The sequence below is a fragment of the Phocoena phocoena genome, chromosome 10 (assembly GCF_963924675.1).
Source record: "Phocoena phocoena chromosome 10, mPhoPho1.1, whole genome shotgun sequence".
NCBI classification, from domain to species: Eukaryota; Metazoa; Chordata; class Mammalia; order Artiodactyla; family Phocoenidae; genus Phocoena; species Phocoena phocoena.
Window position 1 is genome coordinate 35732547 of NC_089228.1, and position 18402 is coordinate 35750948.

Genomic DNA, 18402 nt, shown 5'->3' on the forward strand with positions numbered 1-18402 from the left:
CTGGTGAGTGTTGAACCTGGATGATCCCATCTCCAAAGCCAGCACTCTTAAGCCCTGTATGATTATCCTAAAATGTGTACGGACTTAAACCAGTCTGGATATCAAGTGATATTCTGAATAAAAGAAGACCCCATGAGGAGGATTCTAGCCCTGCCAGATGTGAGAACCTATTTTAAAGAACCAATATTTACATCCACATGGTATTTGCTTAAACCAAAGTCTGTGAAAGGAAATGGACAATTCAGAAATAGACCAACCAAAATCAAAAGCCTAGCATAAAAGTAGATTTTACTAAGCAAAGGATAAGGGAAGAATTATTTAATTAATGGTGACTGCATAAAAACTGGTGATGATGGTGGTTAGTTAAATCTGTATTTTACCCCACACAGCAAAATGAACTTGCCATGGATAATCACCAAAGAACTAGATGTAAAATGAAGTTTTAGAAAACTAGCAGAAAATAAGACTATCAGATGGGTCGAAGAAAGGTTTGTCTGCATTGAAACAATTTTTAAAAATCACAAAGGACCAGAATGACAGATTGAATAAAACAAAAAAGAACAATGGACTGGGAAATATTTGGATCACTTATGACAGAAGAGCAATATCTATAACATAAAAAATGCTTATTCAATGTTAGAAGAGGTTCAAGTCCCCAAAAGATGAATGGATATAAACAGATCATTTACAGAAAGGGAAATACAGAATAGTAAATGCATGGAAAAAACATTTCTTTTTAAAGTCATCTAAGAAATACTGAAGTAACCTTGAAATACCAATAGACACTGTTAAAATAGGGGAGAAAAAATGATGGTACCCAACGCTTAGAAATGTGTATTGAACTCTTTTACACTTGTTCCTGGGAGGTGCAGAGTAAGTGGGGCAGCTCTTTGGGAAGCCCTATGGCACTGTGGGGCAAGAACACCTTGCTGTTCCTTAACCTTCCACCTGGTTATTCGACTGTCAGGAATTTGTTCCAAGTGCAGAACTAAGATACACATTAGCAAACAATTACAAGGAACCAAAATAGACAATATTAAGAGACTGAGTGAATGGATGAGGATACCTGCACACATTAAAAATGAATCGTGTGAACAGAAGAAAAATGTTAGCGATGGTAGCAAACACAAAAGAGAATGTGTAGTTGCAACTATGTAAAGACGTGCATATAAGCGGAAGGTTTCATGTGTAAAAAGTTGCATTTTGTAGTAGTATTATGGATACTACTTTATTCTTTTTTCATGTTTCTTTCTCCCTGGTTTTCTTATTCTTTTCAGTGGCAGTTAAAACAAAAACAAACAAAAAAACTGGATTCAAATCTAGCCAGCAGCGTGACTTTGAGCAACTCTTGTCTGTAAAGTGGGGTAATATTTTCCAGCGCGATGGTTGAGGTCAGTAGGAAGTGATTTGAGCCGCATTTGGCACCCCAGACCTCCTTCTTGCGGTGGGGGCGCCTCCTCCTCCCCGAAAGGCAGGAGCCGTCAAAGCCCTCTTGGAGACCTCCTCCCTGGGCCCGGAAGTCCAGGCACTCCTGGGTCTCTACGGCGCAGGGACTCCTTTCTGCATGGAACTCTCCAGAGCAGGTGGGGATAGGGGTGTCCCACTGGCACCTGCCCTCGCTGGGGAAGGGGCAAGCTTGGGGAACATAACGCCCGTGGGCACCTCGGGTTGCGGGGCTGGCTTGTAGCCACCTTCGAGCTTCTGTCCCGACCCCGGGCCCCCTGCACTCCCGCCGGAATTCGGCAGCCGTCTTGTGCCCCCTCGCCGGGGCCCCGAGCGGCAGGAAAACTCGGATTTACAGGGCACCTCCTGCGGAAGCCTAGAGACATCGGGTGTGCCGGGGGTCCGGGTCTGACTTCGCAGACAGGGGGCACTTGGGTGCCTTCCCAGATCTCAAGGGTCGCGCCACGTCTCCGACGTGGGCCAGGCGGGCGGACGCAGCCCTCTCCCACGGCGACACGCGCCGATCTGGTATCCAGCTGTCGCTCGGTCCGTACCTCCGCTAATGCCATCTTGCCGGAGGCTGTCACGTGCGGACGACAGCATCGCGCTTCCCCCGGCTCGGACGCCAAAATCTACACAGGGACGCCACCCGGTTTCCTGGGCTCTGTCCACAACCTGAGGTGAGGCGCGGGGGCCCTTCCCTCGTGGGTTGGAGCAGGGACAGGATGGGCGCTGGGTCCCTGGGGGCGCGTCTCCCTGTCGGGGCCAGGCAGCGCGGGGTCGCAGCGCCGTCGGGGGCCGGAGGCGCCGCCGCTTGCCTTGCGCCACGGCCTCGGGGGTGTCCGCTGCAAGTTGTGGGCTGCGGGCACGTGGGGCTGGGGCAGCTGGCGGCGCTGGACACCCCAGGACCCCAGTCCGCGGCCGCCTCGCCTCCCGCAACCGCCCAGCGGTGCGGGAAGACAAGCGGGCGAGTTCTGGGAGGCCAGGCCGGGGGGCGCCACGCGTGCGGCGCGAGGGGCGCGGGCTGCCGGGAGGAGCGCGGATGGTGGGGGGGGCGCGGGCGCATGCGCCCTGCGCCCGTGCCATATTGGAATGAGTCGGAGCGCTGAGCGCCGCCGCCGCCGCCTCCGCCGGAGCGCGGGTGGAGGGGGGCGGGGAGAGCTGCCGGCCGCCCCGCTCCGCGGAGCCCAGCAGGAAGAAGGGCGCGAGCGGGCGAGTGCAGGCGGCGCGAGCGGAAAAAGCGCCCGCACGGGGGAACGAAAAGAAGAAAAGAAAGAAAACGAGCGCGAGAAGGGAAAAGCGAGCGATCGAGCGAGTGCGCGCGCGAAAACTCCCGACAGGTAAAAAAGCGGGGCCGCCGACTGGGCCTTCCCGCGCGGCGGCCTGAAGGGGCGGCGGCGGCGCCGGGGCGGTGGACCGCGCGGCGTCCCCCTCGAGGCAGCCACGCAACTTTGGCAACGAAAATCCGCCGGGAGCCGGAGGGCGGCGGGCGCGCGGTCTGAGGCGCCAACGGGCGGCGGCAGCACGTTGGGGGCGGGGGCGGGGCGGGTGTGTGTGGGGGGGAAACGCGGCGCCCGCGCGCGGCCTGGCGCGTCCCCGCGCGCCGGCCTGCCGGGCAGCAGGAGCGCGCCTGGGCGCCTTGCCGCGGCGGCGGCGGCCGGCTGTCCCGGGCGGACAGCGCGCCGAGCGGCAGCCTTGGGGCGTGAAAGGAAAGTGGCCGGGCGGCGGCAACGCCGGCGCCCAAGTTCCCCGGCGCGCTGGGCCCGCCGCGCGCCCCTCCCCGCGCGTCCCGCGCTCCCGCCCGCCGAGCCCCCGCGGACCCGCCCCCCGGGCTCGCTCCGGGCCGGGGCGCGAACCCGCAGCAGGGCCCGGGGGCGCGCCGTCCGCGCGGAGGTCCGAACTTCGCAGGGCCGAGGCGGCCGCTGAGCGTTTAGCGGCCGCCGCAACCGGTTGCTTCGGGCCAGCGTGGTGGAGTGCGCTGGGCCTTCCTAGCGCCGCGCGAGCGGGCCGAGGGCTCGCGGGGAACCCGCTGCTCGACCCCAGCTGGGCTTGCCGCTCGGGAGGTCCGTGACCGTTTCGATTTCTGTTTTTAAAGTCTCGTTTTGGACCTTGAAAAGAGGCTATGGAGAGGCGAGCAGAGTGTCCTGAGAAGGCAGGCCTGCCCTGTGGGGAGCAGAAACGCCTTGTGAGAACAGAGATAAATTCCCGCGGAAAGGATGTATGTTAAGTTTTTCACAAGATATCAGCTGCTCACTGGGTTCTAAAACTGAGCCGTAAAGGACAGGTCACCTGCACGTTTTGTTATGCGCCAGGATTGGGGTAGGTAGGACACCCTTGCCAGGGCCAGGCGTTTTATTTAGTGGGGGTTATTCCCAGCGGTTCTCTCAAAGCCATGCGGATGGACGGCCCTGAGCGAGGTTTCGTGAGCCCTACTTAGCAGTGATATAGTCTTGAGAACCAAGAAACCATCAGAGAGATTTGAAAGGAAATAAGACGGATTTTGTCAATCCCTGCATATGCCTTCTCCTCTGGAACCACATTTTTCAGATGTCACACTTTATTGCATCGCAAGCAAAATGCCTGAAAATGTAATTGTTCATTTGTCAACTGTCTTGACAGGAGGAAGGAAGATGAGTGTTTTTTTGCATACACTTTGGGGCCTGTTGGCCTCGTGTTTTGAGGGATATGTTGAATCTTTCTAGGCCACAGGTAGATTCAGAGTTGAGATTTGTTTATAATGTCAGAAAAGTAACTGCTTGGTGGAAACGGGAGTGGCCCAAGATCAGGAAACAGTTACGTTACTGCTGTTGTCATTGACTAGCTGCCTTATCTTGGGTATGTTTCTTACCCTTTACAGATTTGGTTTTCCTTATTTGCAGAGTTAGAGGATGAGTGGATCATTATTCTGCTGCTTTCAGTTCTAAAATTCGGTGACTTTTTAAAGTGAACGATTAAAAAAATCTCGGTCTGTACTTTGAAAGGTTCTACATAAAAGTGCTCACAATGTGCATCTTTATTAAAATACATTTAGAGAAAATATCTTGGGAGCTCTGGATGATTTCATGTAATTATCTGGAAAGATAGTTACACATGTATTTTAATATGCTTTTGAAATTTTATATATATATTTATTCATTTATTTATTGAGGCCTAACTTACAGTAAAATTTAAGTACATAGAGTTCAATGACTTTTTACGTATGTATACGCTTTGGTAGCTACACTCAGATTAAGATATAGAGCATTTTCAGCCTCCCGAAGGGCTCTCTTTACATTCTTTCCGTTCAGTAAACACCTTCCCCCTTCCAAGGTGATCACTATACTGACTTCCATCACCATTGGTAAGTTTTGCTTTGCAACAGAACTCTTTTGAGGGTGAAAGGGGGCAGTATTAATAAACTGAAGGACAACATGTGTGTAAACCTGGAGTTATGGTCGTTTTCGCCCTAATCCTGATGCTTTTATAACAATTCTTACTTTTTTTAATATCTAAAATAACTAAAAATTCTGACCTGGGAGACTTCTTAGTCAGAAGATCACTTTTTAGCTGAGGCAGTACTGTGCAGGTTTGGATCTGTGGTTTTTGGGAGTCCTTGTGGACATGGGGCCTGTATTAATCTGTTATTTCTCGTTTTTGGAATACAGGTATATTTGCAGACATTAGGTTTGAAGGATGAATCATGAACTTTCCCAACAAGTCAGATTTAAGTTGTCAGTAGATGAGTCAGTTCCTTAAAGCCTAGAATTTGCTGAGAAAATTAAATGAAAATGGATTTTTTAAAGTTCAGTGAATTAAAGAATGTGGGCATAAAGCTTTAACAACCTTTTAAATGACAGCAATTAACTTGATTTATATATGCAGGATATTTGCCTGGTTTATCAAATCATTAAAACTCTAACGATGAAAGCAAAAACAAAAAGTAACTAAAAGTTGTATCAGGTGTGTTTTTTTCTTTTTAATTTCAACATGATTAAGATACCTTTTTGTGTTAGACCTAGGAAGTTGGGTTTTTTACATTCCCCCCCTGAAGCAAGTACTTCAGCAATTTGCTTATCCTACCCAAATGCCTTTTAGTATATTCTTGTACCCTTTCTTGTTTCTACTGCTGAAGGAGAGGAGTTAGAGGTTGTAAGTGAATCCTTGTTAGTTCTCACAAAGGTCTGTGTTTTTCTACTGCATGGCCATCTGTGTGATACAAAGTTGGGAACTGTCTGAGGCCTGTGGTAGGGATGTATGGGGCGTAGTCCACAAAGTTCAAAGATTTTCTTTTGTGAAATGATTCTGCTGAATAATTGTGTTTTTCTGTGACTAAGTCAGACAGCCAAAAACTAAGCTGAATTTGGTCACTCTACCCCAAGATTCATAGCATCATTAGGAAAGTAATTCATCACTTAGTTGTTATTGATCCACCAGTTTTTATCTCTCCTTCCTTCCTTCCTCCCTCCCTCCCTTCCTTCCTCCTTTCCTTTTTTGGTGGCTCTTTTTAGATTTCTTAGCTTTGGCATTATCAGATATTTAACTTAAAATTTGTTAACTTTTTGAGAGATGCAACTGAAGAGATGCAAAATGAGAAGTACATATGAAAGGGAATTCCGTCTTTTGTTTTTTTGTAAACTATGATTTTTCTCTTTAAAAATGCTTTTCTTATTCATAATCTTGCTGCTTCTGTAGGGTACTTTTGCTTTCACAGTGGTGACTAGACTGGGCTTAGCTGTAGAATGATGATGTAGAAGCTGCTATCTTTTGACTCTGAAGTCTATAGAAAAGCTGAACTGTCCAAACTTCATTGGCCTTTTTATTATGACTTCATGTCATGTTCACATTAAAGAAATGAATACAATCCAGAAAGCAGAAGACCATAAGGCAGGTATTTTGAATGCTAAATATTTTTTATTAAAACTTTTCTATCTTATAATTTCCTGAAACTTTTCTTTCTGGATTTATTTCGCTGTTAACCAGTATTTCAGAATAATTTAAATGAGAATGAAAGAACATTTAATCAGTAAATGGTATGGTTTTGTTATGGCAGGGTATTTTTATCTCTGTAAATAGAATTTGTTTTCTAACTGGAATGTTTTGTAATTGAAAAAAAAATTTCTTCTTGTACATAGTTGTTAAATTGGCTGAAAGTCTCTGGGGATTTTGGTTACCTGGGAGATTTTGAACCATTAGACTTCAGGGAGTGGGATTTTGATATGACTCTATACTTCTTCAAGTGGAACTGGCCCCATTGGAAAATGTTTACAATAGAAAGGATGTGGTCAGGTTGTTACAAGTTCATTTTTAAGCTTTACAAAAGTGGGAGAGAGGATAAGAAGACAGGTTATTAAAAGAAAAATTATGACTTTATTGTAGACGTTTTAACAAGTTTGACTGTAAATCTTTGCCTGTTGCTGAAAGGCACCTAAAGATTTGTAGTTATTTTTTAGTCTCTTTTATTCAAGAGGATGTTTATAAATTTATTCAGCTCTTTTTGACTTTAGATCATCACTCAAGGACATAATTTAAAAAAAATGTTGTCTATATATTGTGCTAAAGGTATTAGGTCCCTGCTGAACTTTGTGGTTTGATAGTTGAGTAACTGCAGAGCCACGCACTGGACTGTGTGGGTAAAGGCTAAACAGTGGCATTTCTAACATGGTGTACAGTGCTGCACGCAGGTGTGTTTGCTTAATCTAGGGAAAGGTTAATCACTAGACTGATTTGGGGTGGATAGGGCAGTTGAGAGTACCTGCTTGGTTTGGGAAAGTTGGTTTTGGGCTGAGATGACATTTGGAGAGGGTCTTAGATGAGAGATGGAGGGAGGTTTGTTGGCAGCTGCAAGTGCAGGACAGTCGTATTTGGAATGACAACATGAGATGGACTGAGAAATTTATCAATCATTAAAATACCTCAAGAGTTTTTCCTGCTGAAATTCAGTTTAAAGTGTTAACCAAAGATGTTTAAAAAAAAAATAAAAAAAAATAAAAAAAAAAATTAAAAAAAAATAAAAAAAATAAAAAAAAAATAAAAAAAATAAAAAAAATAAAAAAAAATAAAAAAAAATAAAAAAAATAAAAATAAAAAAATAAAGTGTTAACCAACAAGTACTTCGATTTAATTCCAAAATATTATATATATATTTTTTACCCAGAATAGTTTTAAAATTTATTTTATTTATTCTTGGCTGCGTTGGGTCTTTGGTGCTGCGCACGGACTTTCTCTAGTTGCGGTGAGCGGGGGCTACTCTTCCTTGCAGTGCGTGGGCTTCTCATTGTGGTGGCTTCTCTTGTTACAGAGCACGGGCTCTAGGCGTGCGGGCTTCAGTAGTTGTGGCTCACGGGCTCTAGAGCGCAGGCTCAGTAGTTGTGGCGCACAGGCTTAGTTGCTCTGCGGCATGTGGGATCTTCCCGGATCAGGGATCGAACACTTGTCCCCTGCATTAGCAGGCGGATTCTTAACTACTGTGCCACCAGGGATGTCCAGGTTTCATTTTTATTATTGAGCAAAATGGGCAGGGGTAGGTGATCTAGTAGCTAAAGCTAGATATATGAAAAACTTTGGGTATTTGATTGTTATTATGGTCATTTATGATATCTGAACCCCTTGACCTCTTAATATAGTTGATGCTTATTATTTTCATTTGTTTCCCTTTTGAAGTTGATTTTAGTCCTCAATCATGGTTTGTATTTGCATTTAAAATATACGTAAGTTTTTATTATTGTTAATATTGATACAAGTAACACTGTACACAAATTGGGAAACAGACTTAATCTGCTCTTAGGCATTATCTGTGCCTGGTTTTCCTTAAGGGCTCCTGGGTGAACTGAGAGAAATTTTAAGTGGCTCTGTTGCCAGTAGTAGTTGTGACACGGGAAGCAGTGGGCTGGGTGGGCTCTTCTGGCCTTGCCTTCTAGGGTGGCTCTCCCTTCTCTGCTGTGAGTGCTTGAGGAGGGCTCCATGACTCCTACAGCCAGATCCAGAGCTTTAAGGCACAACAGGGTTCTGAAAACCGTTTGTCCTCCCAGCCCACCCCTTGACCTTTACCCTGATTTTGGCTTTCTATTAACTTTGAGAGGAGCTCTTTCCAAAGCAGCTATACTACTGAAACCTCAGGTTCTGGTGTGGTATTCTTTTTTCCGCCACCTCCTTGAGAGGCTTCCCTACTCTTCCTGTGTCATCTTTGACCTCATTGTTAACCTCCTTTTCCTCTCAAAGAGTTCCAGCCCCTTTAAGCCTGGACCCATTGTCCAGTCTTTTCCTTCCTGGCCAGTACCCTTTACTCTGGTCCCTTTGCCCTTCTGCAGCTTCTGCTCTGTTGAGTACCACCCCTGCCAGTCCAGCCTGTGCCTGCTCTGCTGTGGACAGACTGCCCACTTCAGACCCTGAAGGAGACTTCAGGGTCTCCTCCTATGTGCCACTAGCTCCACACAATCTTAGCTCGAGGCAGACCCTTTTCTTTTTGCCTTCTGTGACCTTTTTGCCTTCTGTGACCTTTTCAGACCTTCCCTTGGTGGATTCCCCCACATTTAGACTTCATCTAGCCCTTATGCCCCCCTAAACCTTTCTGCTGAGCTTCAGATCCATATATCCTCTGTTCCATATATCCTCTGTTCTCTGGGCCTGTCCAGTTTGGATGCTCTGCTGGCCTCTCAAAATCTACAGGTCCTGAACAGAATCCCTCAGTCTACCTTAAAGCTACTCCTCTAGCCGGCCCATCTGCCTAGGTCTCTTTTTTTACCTTCCTTCTTAGTGATGGCTTCCATTTTTTCCCCCAACAGCTTTCCCGTGGAACTGAGTTTTATTCTTGAATTACCAACCCTTTACTTAAGAATGTGCAGTTCTGACTCCTTGGCTTTCAGACCTTTTTAGAAGCTATGGGACCCTTTGTTAAGTGAAATCTTTCTAGGAAACCCAATATGTAAAATAAGTAAAACTAGAGTTCTGGTGGAAGGGGAGTGAAGGGTCAGCATCCTGTCCTGCCACTTAGGCCTTCTGGTGCTGCCCTCTTCCTCTTCCGAGGCAGAGCTGGTATCTGGTCCTTAGACTCTATAAGTGGAACTTTCTGGAGTTGCTCAGTACTGCCTGAGGGCACTCTGTTTGTCGGAAGATCACTTGATCTGTTCTGCACCCCACCTCTTTCCCATTGGTTTTATTTTAATTGTGACTGGTAAATATAAAATTAACGCCGCGATGAATCTTGCCAAGGAAAAGGAAAGCCACTTTGGAAAGTGAAACTAGGTATTAAAAAGAGCCAACTCCTTTAAATGCTGAAACCTTCAAAAGTGCCCAAGGGTTTCTTTCAAGTTTTATGGAAGTCTCTACTAACTTATCTTATTCTCTTAAAAGCTGCTTTTCTACAGCATGAACATGCAAGTAAACTTAGTTTAGTTTTACTGTTTTTGTTTTGTTCCTTTACCAGTATAGCAGGTTTGTTCAACCCATAATATAACTAAAATGTTAAATATTTGCAGTTAAAAATATGTTCTGTTGCCTCCAAATGGTTGTCCATACCCTCCGTCCTCTGCCCCTCCTTCTCCAATCCATCTGACACACTGTGGCCAGATAGCTCTTTCTAAACAAACTTGATTTTATCACATAAACTTATTCTGCTGCCAGCAGGGGAAAGTCCAGGCTCCTCAGGAATGTGCACAGAATCCTTGAGGAGCTTGTCCCCTCACCTGCCCAGCTTAGCCCCCTCTCACACACGCCCGTCCCTCCAGCCACGCCCACACCCTGGTCCTCTGCACATACTCTCCTCTGCATGTCCAGTGTGTCCTCCACTAACACAAGGCTCCCCAAATATCAGTCTCGCATGTACCAATCTCATGCTTTTGGCCATATATGATTACCATAATTATTCTTTTAATATTTTAAAAATTTACTTTAAATTTTTGACTATTTTATTTTTTAAAATATTTATTTATTTATTTGGTTGCACCAGATCTTAGTTGCGGCATGCAGGATCTTTAGTTGTGGCATGCGGACTCTTAGTTGTGGCACGCATGCGGGATCTAGTTCCACGACCAGGGATTGAACCCAGGCCCCCTGCACTGGGAGCATGGATTCTTACCCACCGGACCACCAGGGAAGTTCCTAAAATTTTGACTTTTTAACTTAAATTTTATAAATCATTATTACATTTTAAAAATAAAAATAATGAAATACAAGTAATAGTAAGTCTAATCGTTTTATCCAAATATATTCCTTCAGTAAGTTTCTTATTTATTTATTTATGGCCGTACCACGTGGCTTGCGGGATCTCAATTCCCTGACCAGGGATTGAACCCAGCCCCTGGCAGTGAAATCCTGGAACCCTAACCGCTAGGCAGCCAGGGAACTCCCAAGGTTCTCAACAAAGCCTTTGTACTTAAAATTTTTACAAACTATGTACCTCATAACAGGAGATATTACGGATTTTTTTTTTTTTAGGTGTGATAATGGTTGTGACTATATATGAGAATGCCCTTATTCTTGGGAGAAGCAAGCTGAAGAGTTTAGAGCTGAGGTATCATGATGTCTCATGATGTCTTCAACACTTTCAAATGGCTCATAAAGTATACATGTATGCACATATGTATAGAAAAATAAAGCAAATCAGGAAAATTTTCATAACTTTTGAGTCTTAAGTGGAGAGTATTTGGAATTTTTTCAAAATCTGTTTGAAAATTTTGATTAAAGGTTGTCTTGGCTTAAGTATAAAAATGGCTGCAAAAAAAGTTGGTATTAAAAAAAGTTTTTAACCCCAGTACACAATGAGTAACATACATACATACACACACACATACACATACATATACAGAGAGCACAGACCCACTTGTTGAAGTGATATTTAGACTACCCGCATATTCAGTGTTGTGGGAAAACCAAATGCTAGTGAAATTTTTTTTAAAAAAATTTAATTTTTAAATTGAGGTATAATTGACATACAACATTATATTAGTTTCAGGTGTAAAACTAATGATTTGATAATTGTATATATTGGGAAATGATCACCACAATAAGTCTAGTTAACATCTGTCACCATACCTAGTTACAAAATTTTCTTCTTATGATGAGAACTTTTAAGATTTACTCTCTTAGATACTTTCAAATGTGTAATACAATATTATTAACTATAGTCGGTCGCCATGCTGTACATTACATCTCCATGACTTATTTTATAACTAGAAGTTTGTACCTTTGAAGTTCTTAATAAATCCTCTTTAAGCAATACCTGTGAAGTTGCAGTTGCATGTTTTATATGTTAACTCTTTTTCCCATTCCACCTTAATGATGCTATGTAAATACTTGAAAAGAAAGTCTTCAGCAGCCCCTAAATTTTCTCATGTTCCACCAGTGGTTTGGGTGTTGTGCTTAGGGGACTACACTAAGGAGATTCTTGCTTGTCCTGTAAGACTCAGGTCTCCTGTAGAGTTTTCCTCCCTGGACTTCTCCAGGCCAGATTAACTACCCTTTGCCCTGGGTACTCACAGTATTCTACATATTCTCCTCTTGTGAATATTACAATTATAATTATTTGTTCAGTGTCTATACCAGATTGAGGGCTCATGGTGAGAGACCCTGTTTTATTCTTTATCGGTACCTTGCATACAACGTAGCAGAGAGTAGACAGTAGATGAATTATAGCCGAACGAAAGCATAGAAGCAATACTGCAGCACCATCATTTATAACATTATTTCTACTCTAAAATGTATTATTTGCTAAACAAGAAACTATGATGTTTAATCAGATCCTGTCTTGTCACTCCTAGGCTTAGAGCCTGCTAGCGGCTTTCCATAGTAATTACAATAAAATCCAAACTCCTTTTGTGGTCTGTAATGCCCTTTGTGATTTGTTCCCTGCCCACCTCTGCCACTTTTCCGCCTGCTTTCCCACAATCCAGCCACATGTCTTTTCTGTCCCTCCAAGTACACTGAGTTTGTTACATTTAGTTCCTTTTCATCAGAGGGGTCAGCTCAGTAATGAAACCTTTCCTAAACATCCTTACCTCTGCTCCCCTGGCTTTTCATGTCTCGTTACTGTTTGGTTTTCTTCATGGCACTTATCGCTATGTGAAATTATCTTATTTTTAGCTCATTCTAATATTTAAATTTAAAAGTTTAATTTATTATAAAGTATTTTAGAGCCCCACTGTAGAGAATATTAAAACCTACTCCAGGAATGTTTTCCCTTATTGTTCCTTGTGGGAAAACTAGACAGTGCACTAATGCATTGTTCTTCTGTTTGCTGTTGTAAACTCCATGAAGATAGGAACCAGGTCTGTCCTTTAATCAGCATGGCATCCCTGTACTGAGAATGGGGCGTAGCAAATACATATATGTTACGTGGAGGTATGAATAAACAACCAACTTGTAGATGATCTAAGAAAAAAATGTTTTTAAACTCTGGAGATTTGGGGGCAGTATTATAGTTTAGTTTTGAATCTTCAGAATTTTTTTTTATGAGAAGTCAATATTTTGTCATATTTTGCAGCTTGGAGTGTCTGTTTATTGTTTTAGGTGAGCCACATTCCTTTCCTCAACTTCATTTTCTTTATAACTTATAACATCACTTTTTCGAGGATAACTGCCCATCTTCAGATCTTTGACACAAATGGATTTCCATTAGTAAAAATCAAATTGAAGGGCATTAGCTCCAGTCATTTGCTTTACTTTTCATGATAGTAGTTACAGAGAGGCAATCACCAGTCTGGTTCTGTATGAGCGTAGGATGGGGCAATTCTGTTGATACTTCCTTTGCCCTCATGTAACTAATGAGAGCCTGTTATTTGCAGGTGCATGAGCCCCAGGTTGAGCTTCAGAATAAAATCCAGTGGATCCATTGTCCTCCCACCATTGTTAATTGAATTGATGCTCTTACTGTGGTGGGAGTGCTGATGATGTTGTATCTGTATGAGGACTGGGGGTACCTGAGAACAGGGGAGGCACCACAGAAGTGAAAGAGGGTTGACCATACTTAGACTTTGCCTATAATCCTTCTCACCCCCTCCTCAGTCCTGCCTGGAAATGGAGAAGTTTTGGAAATTGTGACGCTGTGGGGGAAAAAACCCTCTATTTTTTAATGAAAAAAAAATTTTTTTTTTTGGTTTGATATATTTTGTTCTGCTTCCATGCACAAAGGAAAAATGAGTCAATACTCTAGTTTTTTTACTTAACTGATTTTTGGCTGGAGAGACTTTAGAAAATTTGGACTCTTCAGTAATTCTGAAGTTCTTTGTTTAGAAACAAAAAGATATGTAAAACTGTTTACTCATAGTATGTGATATTAACATGTAAAATGTAATTGAACTTTAGTTGCAGGTCTATTAATATATTTGAATCATTTAAACTTTGATTACAGTGGAGCCAAACATTTAAGGGATTTTTGCATCTTGGTTTGAGGAGGAAGTATACATTTTTTTTTTATCACGGTTGGCAAAAAGTTGAAAGTTACTGTGGGTAGAATGAACCTCTTCCTATACCACCCCTCCACCCACCCGTTTTACTGAATTCAAATGTTGCCACAAAGAATTTAGAGATAATAAATTCTTTTAATAGGCATCACTTTTTCTTGCATTGCTTTGTTTTTACCATAATCACAGACTTAAGTACTTAATCTTTTTGTTTGTTTGCTTGTTTTCCAGCCACTCCGTGGCCGTGCTTCATGTGAATCTTAGTTCCCTGACCAGGGATCAAATCTGTGCTCCCTGCAGTGGAAGCTAGAGTCCTAGCCACTGGACCTACAAGGAATTTCCTTAATCTTTTTTTTTAAACAGGGATACATGTACATAGTAAAATATTTTTTGAAGAGTGAAAAAGAGTGTACAGTACTCCTTTACTGAGATCCCTAGTCCTTCAGTCCGTTCTGTACAATTTTTTTTTTTTTGGCCACACCACACGGCATCGATCTTTGTTTCCCAACCAGGGATCGAACCCGTACCCCCTGCCTCGGAAGCTTGGAGTCTTAACCACTAGACTGCTAGGGAAGTCCCCTCAGTCCCTTCTGCAGGCCACTGTTATTCCTAGTTTTTTTTGTTTCCTTCCAGAAAAATTCTATTTGTATAATGATATATATTTCTCCACCCACTTCAAAAAACTTAATTGGTAGTGCTCTTTTCATTTAAAATGTCTTGGATATATCCAAGTTCACAGAGATCTGCCTTGTTTTTTTTTTTTTTTTTTTTTTTTTTTGCGGTACGCGGGCCTCTCACTGTTGTGCCCTCTCCCGTTGTGGAGCAACAGGCTCCGGACGCGCAGGCTCAGCGGCCATGGCTCACGGGCCCAGCTGCTCCGCGGCATGTGGGATCTTCCCGGACCAGGGCACGAACCCATGTCTCTAGCATCGGCAGGCAGACTCTCAACCACTGTGCCACCTGGGAAGCCCTGCCTTGTTCTTTTAATGATTGCCTAGTAGTCTGTTAATGGCTGCTCCATAATTTATTCAGTCAGTATTTCCAGTTTTTTATGCTATAAACAGTGTCATGGACTAATAATGATAACTGCATTTGCTTGGATTAAGACAAACTTTCTAATACTGAATGTGTTTTTTCTGAGTTAATGTGTTTGTATAAGTAGACTGTTCTTCAGCACTGGGTGCAGTAGAATAAGGGGAGCAGGAGATAAAGTCTCTGCCACTCCTTCCCCTTCCTGTGGGGCAGGAGGGGTAGAGGGGGCAGAGTTCCCAGCCAAGTCTTGGGAGGCTGAGATGTCTGAAGATGTCCACAGACTGTGAGGTGTTAACCATGCCTTTAAAGCCCAAGACCTGTGTGTGTGCTGTTTGTTATCAATTTAGTTTATTTGTGTTTGTGTTTTGGTTTTGAGAAAATCACAGCAGCATGGATTGGCTAACAAATTATTTTCTGGAAATTTTTTTGTATTTTGTTCATTGGCAGTAATACAGCTAATTTTTTTTAAAGTTGCTTTTTATCTGAGCTACTTGATAAGGAATTTTAAACAGAATGCTATGGTTCCAGTATCGTAACTTCTGAAGAAACTGAATTTGGAATCATGATGCATTATGTAGCTGAATCTTAAAGTGTTATTATATTTCAGTAATCTGAGTTCTTACTTCTTACCCTTTATTGGAAGAACTTGAGAACACTCCCTCAGAGCTTACATTCATACCCCCATCAGTATCTCCTCTGTGTACTGCCATTGCCTCTAAAATACTGTCATCAAAAAATGGGTAACAATTCATGGTAGTATATTCCTAACCCAGGGCTGTCATCACTTGCGCAGAGGGTGCACACACTGGGCCAGCAACGGGCGGGCACTGCTGGTCCACAAGTGCTAGTGCCCTTCCCTGCAGGGGCTTGCAGCCGCTGAGTGCACTATGGGCTTTCCGGAGTCAAGCGTGTTTGCTTTGCTGTGGCATTCTTTCTGCCATTTATTTTGTATTCTAGTGAGTAGTTTTGACCCATGAAGGCAGACAGAAGGATGCGACTTGTAGACTTGGACTTGTGGCAAAGAGACAGCATAACATAGTATGGCAAAAAGCAAGTTCTTATGGGTTGATAAGGTGCCTTCAGAAAGTGATCTCAGGACTTTCCTGGAGGTGCAGTGGTTAAGAATCCACCTGCCAATGCAGGGGACACGGGTTCAATCCCTGGTCCGGGAAGATCCCACATGCTGTGGAGCAACTAAGCCTGAGAGCCATAGCTACTGATCCCATGCGCCACAACTACTGAAGCCTGTGCACCTAGAGCCCCTGCTCCACCACAAGAGAAGCCGCTGCAACGAGGAGCCTGCGCACCACAACAGAGTAGCCCCCGCTCGCCACAACTAGAGAAAGCCCACGTGCAGCAATGAAGACCCAGTGCAGCCAAAAAAATAAATAAATAAAATAAATAAATAAGTGATCTCAGGAAAAAGAAGTATAGAAATTGGCAATTAGATTTAGTCAAGTTCCTTATATTGTGAAAAGCATTGTAAGCAACAGGGTAGCGTGGCAAGTTGGACCGTTCAATGTTTAAAGAACAGGTGGAAGAAACAATGGTTTGAAGGCTTGTTTTAACGTCAGAGGATTTGAAGAGGACTGTAGAGCAAGCAAATTACCTGTGGATAATGCCTAATAAATTCACACAGGAGCTCTGCTTTAACGCCCTCTCAGGTGAAAAAGGCACTCCCGATTGTGTGCACACCAGGACTGTCAGCACTCCCAGTCAGTGTGCACACCCAGGACTGTCAGCAGTGCTGACCTTGAGGCACCTCGAGGTAGTGGGCACTGAATTTCCTTCTCTTGTGAGAATGACATTACCCCTCCCTGGAGGCAGGAACATTATTGCTGCATTAGAAAGTTGTGGTTTTTTCCTCTCTACTGAATTGGAGGTACCGTGATCTGTTGACATAGAAATTTATTCAGAAAACTTCATAAAGTGGTGGTGCCAGGAGTTTAGGGAATACAAAGTTGAGTAAATTCCCTGCCCTTGAGAAGCTTATAGTACCAGGATAAGATATGATACAAAATAGCTAGCGTTTAAGTGCTGTCAGAAAGGTACAAAGTGCCTCCTATGGAAGATAGTTTGACAGGGCTGGGAGGAGGGGCTAACATTTTTGTAGGGTGTTATTTTGAGAAATGGTTTTTGTGGAATAATGTTTGTGGGAGTAAAGGTCAGGGAGTGAGTAATCTTTGAATACTTATATATTATTAGTGTAAGACTTTCTCAGACTTAAGACATTTCAGTTTTTGTTTTTTTTTAAACAGTGTTTATTAACTTGGACTTTGAATTTAACTTACAGCATGTGGCGCTTGTGATTTATTTATTTATTTATTTTTGGCTGTGTTGGGTCTTCGTTTCTGCGCAAGGGCTTTCTCTAGTTGTGGCAAGCGGGGGCCGCCCTTCATCGCGGTGCGCGGGCCTCTCACTATCGCGGCCTGTCTTGTTGCGGAGCACAGGCTCCAGATGCGCAGGCTCAGTAGTTGTGGCTCACGGGCCTAGTTGCTCCGCGGCATGTGGGATCCTCCCAGACCAGGGCTAGAACCCGTGTCCCCTGCATTAGCAGGCAGAGTCTCAACCACTGCGCCACCAGGGAAGCCCCAACATTTCAGTTTTTTTTTTTTTTTTTTTTTTTCATTTCAGTTTTTAATGGAGACAAGGTCCAGTATAAAATAAGAAAATAATCCTGAACTTTTCCTTTTCAAATCCCTTTCCAAGCCTTTATCTTTAGTGCTGCTTCCTCCTAAAGCTGTTTAACTTTGGTGAGGTTCCCACCAACTTTCCCTCTTTGAGAGTACCAGAAGAAGCAAACAACTAGCTACAGTGATCTTGGGCTATTTATTATATCTGAAACTGAAGGCAGGCTCATTGGGACCTGCCTGGAACTGGAGTGAGCAGCAGTCAGAACACGGGGATGGAGGGGAAACTGTTAACTTGTGTCCATAAGCATGCAGCTTGGCAAGATTACAGTATATCCTAAATGGGCCCCAAACTTTTTACTTTGTTATCTGTTGAGTTCCCCTAATTTGCTGTTTCATTGCTGAGGGAGGTTATTATGCTGAGTGCTTATATGTGAGTCATTTGCTGTTTTGATTTATTAAAATTTTTATAACCCTGGCATGTTATGTATTAATTTTTCAGTATATTGAATATTATAGGAAGTTAATTTGCAATTATTACATTTTCTTTGGCTAATTATATTCTCACCTGGTAGGAGTCAGATAGAAATTTTTTTTTTTTATAACCTAGGAGGGTACAGTTGCCTGCATCATCAATTTTATTTATATTTAATTAATTAATTAATTTTTGGTTGCGTTGAGTCTTTGTTGCTGCACGTGGGCTTGCTCTAGTTGCTAGGGGGGGCTACTCTTCATTGTGGTGCGCAGGCTTCTCATTGTGGTGGCTTCTCTTGTTGCGGAGAACGGGCTCTAAGCACGTGGGCTTCAGTACTTGTGGCACGCGGGCTCCGTCGTGCAGGCTCAGTAGTTGTGGCTCACCGGCTCTAGAGCGCACGCTCAGTAGTTGTGGCGCACGGGCTTAGTTGCTCTGCAGCATGTGGGAT

The 18402-nt window shown here is 43.5% G+C and overlaps 1 protein-coding gene across 1 annotated transcript in view; it reads left to right on the forward strand.

The window, feature by feature from the left end:
• The first annotated feature begins 1929 nt into the window (after window positions 1–1929).
• Window positions 1930–18402, forward strand: part of SFMBT1 (Scm like with four mbt domains 1) — a 132520-nt gene continuing 116047 nt past the window's right edge. The window contains exon 1 of the mRNA XM_065885390.1: window positions 1930–2123. The gene's annotated coding sequence lies outside the window, so the exon portion shown is untranslated. The remainder of the gene's footprint in view (window positions 2124–18402) is intronic.